Genomic DNA, 13,062 nt, shown 5'->3' on the forward strand with positions numbered 1-13,062 from the left:
GATTATGCTAAGTGAAGCTAGCCAATCCCTAAAAAACAAATGCCAAATGTCTTCTTTGATATAAGGAGAGTAACTAAGAACAGAGTAGGGACGAAGAGCATGAAAAGAAGATTAATATTAAACTGGGATGAGAGGTGGGAGGGAAAGGGAGAGAGAAGGGAAATTGCATGGAAATGGAAGGAGACCCTCAGGGTTATACAAAATTTCATACCAGAGGAAGTGAGGGGAAAGGGAAAAATAATACAAGGGGGAGAAATGAATGACAGTAGAGGGGGTAGAGAGAGAAGAGAAGAGGGGAGGGGAGATAGTAGAGGATAGGAAAGGCAGCAGAATACAACAGACACTAGTATGGCAATATGTAAATCAATGGATGTGTAACTGATGTGATTCTGCAATTTGTATACGGGGTAAAAATGGGAGTTCATAACCCACTTGAATCACCGTGTGAAATATGATATATCAAGAACTATGTAATGTTTTGAACAACCAACAATAAAGAAATTTTAAAAAAAACAGAGTAAGATTGGCACAAAGCAAGACATATTGGCAGCCAAAAATAAACCTTCACATGTATAATCAAAAAAAAAAAAACAATATAAAAATAATACTCATAGGCAGAGCCACATTTTTATCACCCACACAAGATTCCCTTTTAATGGTGGTTCTTCTCATCTTCTGCTTACTTATATGTGCATGCACATCACAATTCTATCCAAGAAAACCATCAAGGAACCATTGCATAATTAATAATATAGTATATAAATGTTGCATTCGAGGGAAAAAAACGTCTACATAAAATGTAGAGGAACCCTTTAATTATCAGGGTGTCCATAGTAGAAGGAGGGAGAAGGAGTTTCAAATGGAGGGAATAAGGTGCTTTTTATATTCCTCCTTCTCCTGCTTTTTACCTAACATACCATTTATTTTCCAGTTTTGTCAATTTGCCTATCATATTAAGCCCTCAATATAGCAACCTGGTATATTGCTCCATCTATTCAGTTTTAACAATTGTTCTCAGTACAGTTTAAACATTCTCATCATACTTTAAAAGTTTATTTCTGTGTATTTCACATTTATTTTAAATAGTTTACTTATTGTTTTTTTGTTAATCACTAGTGTATAAATAAATATATTCATTATTTTTAATACTGACCTTACACTCTGACAGTACAAGATTAATATTTTTAATAGCTTATTTATAGATTACTTAAAATTTTCCAAGTACGTGATCTAGTTTTCTGAAAATAAAGACAATTTTCTTTCTTTCCAGTCTATATGCTTGCTTTATTTCTTTATTTTCTATGTCCTGCCTTTTGCACTGGCTAGGTCTTCCAGTACAATGTCGAATACCAGTCTCAAGGGGAATACCTTTGCTTAGTTTCTGGTATTAGTTCAAAAGCAATTAGTTTTATAGTAAACACAATGTTAGCTGTAAGGGATAATTTTTTAAAATTTATTATCAAGTTGAGTATTCTACTCCTAGTTTGCTGAGAATTTTATCTTCAATACATGTTGAATTTCACTAAATGCTTTTTCTGAATTTATGGAGAAAATGTTACAATTCTTACTTATTGTTAATATGGTTAAATATGTAATGGATTTCTAAATGTTATATCAAACTAATTTTTTTTAAATAAACCATTCTTGGTCATGATTAATTATCCATTTTTATAGTTATTCAACTTGCTAATCTGATGTGAACTTTTTGCATCTGTATTCATGAGAGAGGTTGGTTTATTTCAATTTTTTTGTAATGACTTTGCTTTTGTCAAATTATTTACAACATTTTCCAATTATTCCTTTTATATCTTTAAGATGTATAGCCATGACTTTTCTCCTATTCCTAGTATTAATAGTTTGTGTCTTCTAATTTTTTCTGGTCAATCTATCTAAAGGCTTATCAATTTTATGGACTTAACAAGAAAAACAAGTTTTTAAATTTTTTTTTCTATTTTCTATCCACTTTTTAAATGACTCTCCTTCATATTTGCTTTCACTTATGTTTTTCATTTTAATTTACATTTCTTTTTTTAGGTTTTTGCAATGAAATTTTATATCATTGATTTTAGCCATTTCTTTAATTTATGTTTGAACTTTTAAATTCCTGAATTTCTTTCAGTTTGGCTTAGCATTGTACCTTATTAAATCTGACATGCTCTACTTTCATTTTCATTCAGTTTCAAAATATATTCTAATTTCCCTTTTGATTTCTTCTTTGACCCATGGGTTATTTAGAAGCCCATTATTTAATTTCAAAATACATAAAGGTTTTCCAGATATGTTCCTATTACTGACTTTTATTTTAATTATGTTATGGTAAAAGAATGTGTTTTGCATAATATTGGTTTTCAAAAATTTGTTGGGACTTTTTGACCTAGAATGTACTCCACCTTGATAACCTTGTGGACACATTTGAAAAAAGATGTGATTTATTTTCCTGTTACTGGGTGGCATTTCTGAAGAAGACACTTAGTTCAAGTCTGTTAATGATAGTCACAGGCCTTCTATACCCTACACATGTCAATTATTTCATATCGGTCTCAAGGATAGTCACATCTTCTCTATCTCTACTGCTTGTCTGCCTACTTTTCTATCAGTTTCTAAAAAAGTGAATATTAAATATTCCATTATGAATGTAGAGTTGTCAGTTGCTCCTTTCTCTTCTATCAGTATGCTCTTCATGCATTTTGAAGCTTCTATTACTCTGTGCATAACTTAAATTTTATAACTCTTTGTGATGAACTGACCCCTTTCTCTTTATGAAATGTAACCTTTATTTCCAATAATATTTTTTTCTGATTTTTATTTTTATATTAACAGAACCAACTCTACAATTCTTCTGATTAGTGTTTCTGTACTTCTACTTCTTTGAGACTTTAACGTTTAAACTATATGTACATTACTATTCAAATGAGTTCCAACACACAGTTGGTTCTTGCTTTATACGCTAAGTACTCAAAGTTTGCTTTTTAATTGGAGTTTTAAACAATTATATTTGCTTTCTTACTGTTTGTTTTTTATTTTTTTCCATCCATCCTATTCTTTCTATGACTTTACTTTCTTTTGGATGGAATATATATGCATAACTTAACCCATACTCAGAGTTTATTTTATAATCATCATTGATCTAGTAGCTAGTCTTCCCTGCTTGATTGATTGCTTTAGCATTTACTCTAAGGTTTGTAATACATTTCATTAATTTGCCAGAGTCTACTTTCAGATATTATATAACTTTACTTTTATATAAAATCTTTATTCTTCCATCTTCTTGCTCCTAACACTTTATTATTTGTATTTATACATGCAAATTAATATATATACACACACATAATGCTCTTATTCTTATTGGACAGTCTTTTAAATTAAAAGCACTATGCCAGGTGTGGTGGCACATGCCTGTAATCCCAGTGACTCCAGAGGACAGCAGGTTTGAGGCCAGCCTCAGCAACTTCATGAGGCACTGAGCAATTTAGTGAAACTCTGTTTCAAAAATAAAAAATAAAAAGGGCTGAGGATGTGTCCCAGTGGTTAAGCACCCCTGGGTTCAATTCCTGGTACAAAACAATAAAAATAAAACCCCCTCAAAATATGAGCCTTGTAATTGCCCCTTCTGATACTTTTAATTAATTTTTGCATGTACATTTTAATGTGATACCATTTTTATTTCTACTTAAACATACTTTAGTACTTTTTATACAAATCAGCTAGAAAAAAATACTCTCAGCTTTTTATTTGCTTGTAAAGTCGTTAGTTCTCTCTCTCTCTTTTATATATATATATATATATATATATATATATATATATATATATATATATAATTATTATTATTATTATTATTATTATTATTATTATTAGGCACTTTAAAAGTTTTATTCTAGCCAGATGTATTAGTGCATGCCTGCAATCCCAGTGACTCAGGAGTTTGAGGCAGGAGGATCACAAGTTGCAATCTAGCCTCAGCAACTTAGCAAGACCCTGTCTCAAAATAGAAGAAAAACAACTGGGGACCTTGCTCAGTAGCAAAGTACCCCTGGATTCAATTCCTGCAAACAAATGTTTTCTCCTTTTTTTTTCTACTTGTATTTTGTTCTAATGAGAAAAAAACAAATATAAGAATGATTCATTTATGTATGTAGTATATGTTTTTAACTGTAGATATTTCAAAGATGTTTTCTGCATTATATTTTTTACACTATTATGATGTAACTCAAGGGATTTTTCTTGTGTTTAAAATCTTGATTTCCTTGAGCTACTTGGATCTGTAGAGTTATAATTTTTAACAAATAATTTTCAGATAATTAATTTCTACTGTACCCCCATTTTTCCTGAGATTCCAATTATACATATTTTAGACTGCTTGATGGTGCCCCACATAGATTTTTCCTCTGTGCTTTAGTTGAGAACAGTGTTTACTTTTGTTATTGTTTTTTTTTTATTTTGCAATGCCTTACTTACTATGAATCCATTGAGTGACTTTTTAATTTCAGAAATTATAATCTCCATCTCTAAATGTTCCTTTTGATGATTTTCTTCTTTCATTTTTTTCTTAAGTTAATGATTTCCATTAAACTTTGGAGCACACTTAAAACTGTTTTCTTTCTGGATATAGATCACATTTTACTGTTTTTCACAGTTTGATAGGATACATGACATGGTAAATTTTGACAGGATGTTTTACATGGTAATTTTACATGATTAGGTGCTAGATAATATTGTTGTATTTTAAAATATGGCAGACTTTGATCAATAGGCAGTTGTCTTTGGATTGGTTTGACTCATTAAAGCTTTTTTTCTCTAGATCTACAGAATCCTTCATCTAGAGAGACTTTTGTCCTGCCAATAAGGCTGGACCCTCTGATATCTCTACGTTTAACTCTGTTTTATTTCTACTAAAGCAAAAGTGAATGTGGGAGACCTTGGGATTCAGCTTACAGATCTCTGGTATTGTGAGTCCTTGTGGAGGTTTACCCACAGGTGCTTCACTTACTCAGCAAGGGGATCAAGGAGGCCTGTAGGCAGATTTCCAAGCTCTTTCTCTGCATAGCTCCTTTCTCTCTGGCTCTCTACTGCTTGTGTGTCAGCTATGTGTCCCTACTGGACCCCTGTCTCTGTTGTCTCAACTCAGAGAGCCACCGTGCCCTTTTTGGGTTGCCTCTCTAGCATTAAGGTCCCCAGAGTGCATCTGGGAAGGAGACTGGGGTGATGGCAGCATTCCCCCTGCAATCCCCTTTCTTGAGGGTCATTGTTACTATATTTTGGATGTTGAATATCCCCACAAAGGCCCATGTGTTAAAGGTTTGTGCCTCACATGGTGTTACTGTGAAATGGTGACCTAGAAGGAGGTCTTAAGTCATTGTGGGTATCCCTTGAGGGGAATTGTGGGACTCTAGTCCTTTCCTCGCTTTTGCTTCTGGGCTTGAGGTGAGTGGTTTTGCTCTGCCACATGTTCCCACCATTATAGAAGCTGGCTGAAAACCATGGGGCCAACTGATCATGGTCTGGAACCTACAAAACTATGAACCACAGTAACAGTTTCTCTTTGTAAGCTGGCTATCTTGGGTATTTGTTACAGTATGAATCAAAGTGTGAAATATGATATATCAAGAAATTTGTAATGTTTTGAACAACCAACAATAAAAAACTAAAACAAACAAACAAACAAAAAGGTTATTTATAGAGAGCTTAATAAAATGTTACCAGAAACTCACAGAAACCTAACCTTGTATTTCCTCTTGGAAATTCTCTCATTCAATTCCTGTGGCAACTGTGTAGGGCACAACTACTAAGGAAAGCTCTATAATTTTATATAAATCCTGGCACATTTCTGAAGTGCTTAGTAGTATCAAGGTTACCATATCCTTTCCAAGTTCAATACAATTTTCATAGTTAAAACACTGAGTAATTAAGACTCTGTTTTTTTTAAATAGATGTTTCTTTTATGTGGTAAAACAAGTTAATGGAAACAAATTAATTTTATGAAATGGAGATTATATATCATATAAATATGATATTGTCTGAATATATTTTTAATATACATTTTTTATTAAGAATTAATTCTATTTTCCTACTTATAAAGAAAGACATAAAGTCAGACATTCTCCTAATTATATAATTCTTGACTATATCTACAATATATATGCCATATTTTAGATCCAGAGATAGAAAACTGAAAATGTGATCGTGTCTTATTGTCCTTTTTACTTAATAAAATGCTAAATTTTACTTATTTGTGAGTATAAATAATTCTTAATAAGGTATAAATTTTAAACCATTGGAATTTAGCTGTAATAATTTGTATTCATTTTATATCTTCTTATACTTAACAATTTTCTTTTTAAACATATATATTAATAGTATAATTCTGTCATGTTCATTATTTCTAGTGATCCATTTATCAAATATTCTTATCTCCATATCCAGAACAATTTTTCCTAAATTAAAAATAATGTTTTTCAGAAAAAAAAAAAGAAAGCCAGCTAATACAATAGCCCTCTGCTTCTTGCTATTTTCTATTTTCTGGAAGTAGTTATTACATATATTTTGTCCTATGTTCTGCATGCTTACATCAAGAAGAAAATTGGTCTTAGCTATTCTGTCATGACCAGGAAAGGAATTCCCATTTTGTGCACTATTTTCCCCCCAAATAAATTTAGTTCCAACAGAAACTTCCCCAGCACTGTGCTATGACAAAACCACTCAGAACATAATGAGTGCTATTGATCCACAGGTGACCTCATGGTCTCATCTATCTAAAGAGTACACATAATAAAACAATTGATCATCAAATTATTTATGGCCACACAGAAATGAGTGAAGTGACATTGTTATCTCATTAAAAAATACTGCCCCAAAGAGTTTATGGTTTCTCAAACGGCATTCTTCAATGAAGAAACATAGAAACTAGCTGGTTGTCTTAGACCCAACAAATTACCTTTTACACACACACACACACACACACTTCATAAAAGTTGCTGATCAAGAAAATAAAACCATCTCCTTAAATACTATTATAAATTCTAATATATATAAAGGGTAAAATGATTCCCACAGTGAGTACTGACAGTATAATTGTCAACTTTTGTTCTTATTATCATGTATGATAAAGAAACTGCAATCCATCCAATGAGATCCCATAACTGTAAGGTACTGTGTGGTGAATCCAAAGGTCTCTAGTTGCTTATTTTGGCCTTCACTCTATGCTGTCTCTACCGTATGGTGTATAAAAGTCTGCTAGGAGAATGCCTACTGGACAGCAGTGGTCTTCATTCAGTGAATTCACCTGTGGATTTATTTTCTAGTCAATTCCCCATTTCCAATATTGAATTCTAATGAAATGACACAGCAATAAGAAATCAGTCTTCGGTGTCAGAAAACTTGGTGCCAAATCTTAGCTCCATCACTTCTTGTTCACACAGAAATTTGCTAAGCTTTAGTTTTCCTCAGTTGTTAGGTATGAACAATAATAGTGCCAACCAGACTTTTTTTTTTTTTAATAGTAATAAGTTACCAAACCTAGTAGGCGCCCAATAGATACTTGCTAAAGATCATATGTGAAAAGCTTACTCATGACCAATACTCACTGATGACCAATATGTACTGATCATTAAACTACTACTTTTAAATATTTTCAGCTTGATTTTAAGAAGTTGATTTTTTTTAAGGTAGCATTTTAAACTGAGAATAGGAAATCTTAAGACCACAGGCAGGGCTCCATCTGTGAGCCTCACCTTGGTTTTAAAAGTCAGCCTTCCAGAGGAAAGACATAATTTTGTGCCTGCCTAGGACTCGACCTGCTTCATAGAAGCACCAGGAAAATTTCATTTAGCTATTGTCGTTCTAGATGAACAAGGTTACTAGGACCTGACAAGTTATGTCCTTGAATGGAAAGACAATGTCCAAAGAACATTGTTTGAAAGGGGACTTTCCTACCTCCTCCTCTGTGCACGATGATTTTATTCCTCCTCCTCTGTGCACAGGCGGATAGTCTCTTCCAATTTACACATCCCCACCCCTTTGCATTTTCATAGAGGCCACCATTTAGCCTTCTTGATCTGGAGTCACCTGTCTTTTTAGGTGACAGCACCGATGGTTCCACATTCAGAACAAAACTGCCATACCAGGTTCTGTTTCATCCCATGATTGAAAAGCACAAGAGCAACTTCTGTGTTATTTCAAACACACAGAGCTATTCATTGGCAGTTTGAAGTGATTCACTTGATTCAGATGTGAGGCATATTACTCCTAATCACAATGGGAATGATGTGAGGATCCTGATAATAATTTAAGGAGAAAAATAATAAGATCACATTGGCTGTTACAAGTTAGGAGGTAAAACAGTAACATTTTTACACATAGTGAAGCATCTGTAAAAAAGTATTTGGATTGACTTTGATACCGACATTCAGCACCCAAGCTGTCATCCACTCGCCAGTGAACTGCAACATGTGGGAGTCTAGAGTCAAGGAGAAACTCAAGTTCAAACACAGTAGGCCATGCTTGATGGTCACATAGATTCTCCCTCAGGGAGGTAACTCTTCAGTGATGTTTGTGGGGTAGAAACAACAAGACAGCGTATTTCTTATTCTGAAATATCTGGGGAATAAATCCTCATATTGTTTGTGATCAAAATGTCATTATGCATGCCTTTCATCAGAGTCATTATCAAACAATATAAAAAGTTTCTCTTCTCTTCATAGGCTTAATTGGTTGACTGGAATGAATTATTTAAAACATTTCAAAGATTCTTAATTCGTGCGGTAATGGTACTTTACAATTGGCTTATATATTTGACAGTTAAAATTGTTTGGGGCTCAAAAAAATTAGAAAGCACTTCTGAAGCATCACACGTGGGTTTACATCCCATCTTTCTTATAGAGAATTTTAAAGCCCTGGAATAAGATCTATCATAATATAACTATGCTAGGAGACTGCGTGCTAAGTGTTCTCACCACAAAAAATAATTATATGAGTTAATGCATGTGCGAATGAGCTAGATTAGCCATTCCACACTGCATATATACTTCAAAACCTCAAATTGTACATAATATAATTTTATCTGACAATTTACAAATAAACACACATGATAATTTATCTGGTTTTCTCACCATTTTAATCTTGATAGTAGCACAATACATAGTTATAGTCAATATTTGCCACGTGAATGAAAGATCCAATTTTTAAAAATTCTCTAACATCTGATTTCCCCACCCTGAATTTCTTTCTTACTTTCTCCAAGACTGTTAATGGATGAGGAAGAGATTGGGAGAAGTTGAAGCAGAAAAAGGAGAACCAAAAAACTACCACTATTTTCAAAGCTTGTTATTTAGAAATCAATATTATCTTTTATATTTGAAGTGGGGGCTATCACATGGGTTAATCTAAGTGCCAGTAAGTGAAGTGTATGTGAGAAATAAAATAAATTTAGAAAAATCAACTAATACACTCAGCAGGACAAATATCCAACAAAAGAAGAAGAATCAGCATTTCGAATAGTCTAATAAGGGGGGAAATGCCTTTGTATAAATAAAATATGATTTGAAGAAAACACACATTCATGCACAATATTCAAGGTTATTTGATAAATTCACATACTCAAATTTGAATGTATGATGATACATTTAGATGAAAATGAATGTACTCATTTTACCTGACACCATATAAAAATTCCCATGAATTCAGAAAAAAATAGAAACCGTGTGACCTATTTTTCCCAGTGAGGAACAACAGTGTGGTGGTGTAATTCAAACAACTCTATTTCCTATGTTCAAATCCACTTTTTTTCCATTTCTCCAGCATATGATATTGCTCAGTCTACCCTGAAGGACAGTTCTGAAAACAGAAGTCAGTATGTAAGAATATTAAACTTACTTTTTCCAAATTGGAGAATCCAATCGGAACTCCATTGGAGCTGGAAACTTTTAAGAAATTTAAGTCTATGTAAAATTCTTAAGGGCCGGAGGGACTCCATGCTGTGGTTTGCTATTTTCTCAAAGTTTTAGAAGACAAAAATCATCACTGATTACTTTACATAGATGAAATCTAAATGAAGCATTAAGTACTTGTCTCTGACAAGAAAGAAACAATTTTTTTTGGGGGGGGGGGGTACTGGAGAGTGACCCAGTGGTACTTAACCACTGAGCCACATCCCCAGAACTTTATTTATTTTTTTTTAATATTTAGATACAGGGTCTCCCTAAGTTGCTCATGGCCTTGCTAAGTTGCTGATGCTGGCTTTGAACTTGAGATCCCCCTGCCTCAGAAATTTTTGTCTCATCATGGTCTACTTTGGTGATTTAACTTGATATTCTAACTGGATAAGATGAGAAGGTAAGAAAATGAAAATAAAGACTTTCATCCTCTGGATGCAGTGAGTGAATGCAAACTTGAAGCTTGCAGATGGAGAACCGACTGATGCATGTGGCCTTTGCAGTATTTATTTTGAAATGAAACACTGTAGTGCATAAAAATCCTGAAAAAAATCATTTTTTGAAAACATAATCATTTAAAACAAACATGTCTCTTGCTTCAGTGAAGACTCAATAGCCTAAATGTTATAATTGCTTTTAAGTGCCAAGGAAGTTGAAGAAATAAAAGATAAAATTACAGCCACTACTTCCCTCATGAAAAGTCATTCTTTTTGTAATTCAGTAAACAAAGGGGCTTATATAATACTGTTCATCTGTGAAAAATACTTTATTTATGACAAAGATGTCTCTGTGATAAGAATTAATTAAGACCGACCATCTGGTTTGAAGAGTTTTTTTCTCTAAAAGAGGACAAAAAAGAATTCTTGAATTTTTTTTAAAAAGGTAACTTTTTATTAAAGATAGAAAAATAAATAATATAATTTTGATTACTTTAGGAAGAAATGTGTGTGTGTGTTCAGAAAAGGAGGGTATTACCTGGCTCGGATGAAAATGAAAAAAATCTATCTAGAGCTGTAGATGTTTCAATCTACATCTATATGTATGTACCATATGTGACTTAAAATATCACTGTTTTAACTTTGAATTTAGACTTTTAAGTGGAATATGTGGGAACTCTGAAAACTTTTGTGTTTAGAATAAAACTTTCACCCACTTCTTTCACCTCCAATCCCATGCAATAGTAAGCTTTTAGAAACTTCTGCCTGTGCTATCACCTTCATTTTTTTTTCTTTCTTGAGTTCTGTCGGAAGTTTCACAGAAAAACTATTGAATAGCTGGGCATGGTGGTCCATGCCTATAATGCCAGCAGCCCAAGAGGCTGAAGCAGGAGGATCTCAAGTTCAAAGCCAGCCTTAGCAACTTAGCAAGGCCCTAAGTAATTTAGCAAGACCCTGTCTCTAAAAATATTAAATTAAAAAGGCCTGGGAGATATACATATATACACACATATACATACACACACACACACACACACACACACACACACCTTGTCATGAAATTCTTTTTTCTGCTTAATTCTAAATCTTCATAACACCATTATCTTGTTCTACTGCTATGGGTAAAGATATGATCTGTCAGAGTGAGTGACATTGGCCCAGCATTGCATGAACATATTTCTCATCAGGTAAGAGTGGAGCAGGTGGCTTCCCAAATCCAGATTTTTCTTAATCCACTAAATAGATCTGGATTTAAATCACTGTTTTCTTTTCTAGTGATGTTCCCTTAGTCCGTTTAACATGACAGCTATAAATTTCCATGCTATTTCTCATGACAATCTTGCTAGATGTTTATAGAATTTTAGCACAAAGTCTAGTATAGGGAAGGTACTCCATCATGTTAGCCATGTAATCACAACAGATGCTTTTGAAGGAAATTTCCAGTTACATTTCTTAATTTGTCATCAAGATTTCTTGTGAGCAACATGTTGTGTGGATGATCATGTGCATCAATGCAAACATACACATGCTAAGTCAGTGTTATCTTTTTAATTATATATTATAGTTAATGCTTATGATGCTATTAATGAAAAGAAAATTCAGTGTTTTGTTCCCCCCCCCCATCTCGAACTACTCAGACAGTCAAAGTTGGGGTGGGGGGGTGGAAGCAGGTTCCTGGTGTACCAGATATCCTTAAGAAAAACCAAAGGAATTCTGCAGAGCTGATCAAGTCCCTGAAAGAGAAATTTGCGCCAAAGCTGCTTCAAAAGGCAAGGAGGAAGCTTATATATGAAAAAGCTCAGCACCGTCACAAGGGATATAGCAGATAAATAGAAGTGAGCTTCACGTGTCTAGAATGACAAGAAAAACTCAAGTCTTCAATGCTTTTGCACAACTCAAACTGTTTTTTGTTATCAGGATTAGAGGTATCATTGGTATGAGACTAAAGACCCATAAAGAGTTGTAGCTTCTTTGTTTCTGCCAGATCTTCCATGGCACCTTTGTTAAGTGCAATGAGGCTTCCATTAACATGCTGAGCATTGTGGAAGTTTGGGGGTATCCAAACTTGAAGTCAGTAAATGAACTAACCTACTACCATGATTATCGCAAATCAGTAAGAAACAAATTATCTTGACAGGTAACACTTTGATTTCTCCAACTGTTGGCAAATAAGGCACCATCTGCTTGGAAGATCTGTTTCAAGAGATCTGCATTGCTGGAAAATGATTCCAAAAAAACACACAACTTCATGTGGCACTTCACATTACCTTCTCTAGGAGATCAAAGGAAGAAAAAGAAGCAACCACTTTGTCGCAGGTAGAGATGCTGACATAGCATATCAAAACGCTTACTAGAAAGATGAACCAAGGTATCTACCATGATATTTTTGTAACATGGTCAGTTCATAAACAGTGCCTGCTCTCAAACTGGGAAAAACAAAAAGCAAGTTTAACACCTGTAATACTCATTTGTATGTATCAACTTGAGTGAGTAAACACTTAGGAGATTAGCTTTTAATTCAGAAGACTCAAAAAAAACAGATTGTCCTTCCCAGTGTGAGTGGGCCCAATTAAAACAAAAGACTGAAGAAAGAGAAATTCACTGCAGAAATACCTCCTGTCTGCCTAAACTAAAACATCTGCCTCATCTTGCCTTCCCCAGCCCTCAGACAGATTTATACCATCAACTCCTCTGATTCC

General features: G+C 33.7%; 1 pseudogene; it reads left to right on the top strand.

The window, feature by feature from the left end:
* LOC107144660 overlaps positions 1 to 12,683 on the top strand; it is a 37,334-nt pseudogene extending 24,651 nt beyond the window's left edge.
* Positions 12,684 to 13,062: the final 379 nt, after the last annotated feature.

The sequence above is a fragment of the Marmota marmota genome, unplaced genomic scaffold (genome assembly GCF_001458135.2).
Source record: "Marmota marmota marmota unplaced genomic scaffold, marMar, whole genome shotgun sequence".
Lineage (NCBI taxonomy): Eukaryota > Metazoa > Chordata > Mammalia > Rodentia > Sciuridae > Marmota > Marmota marmota.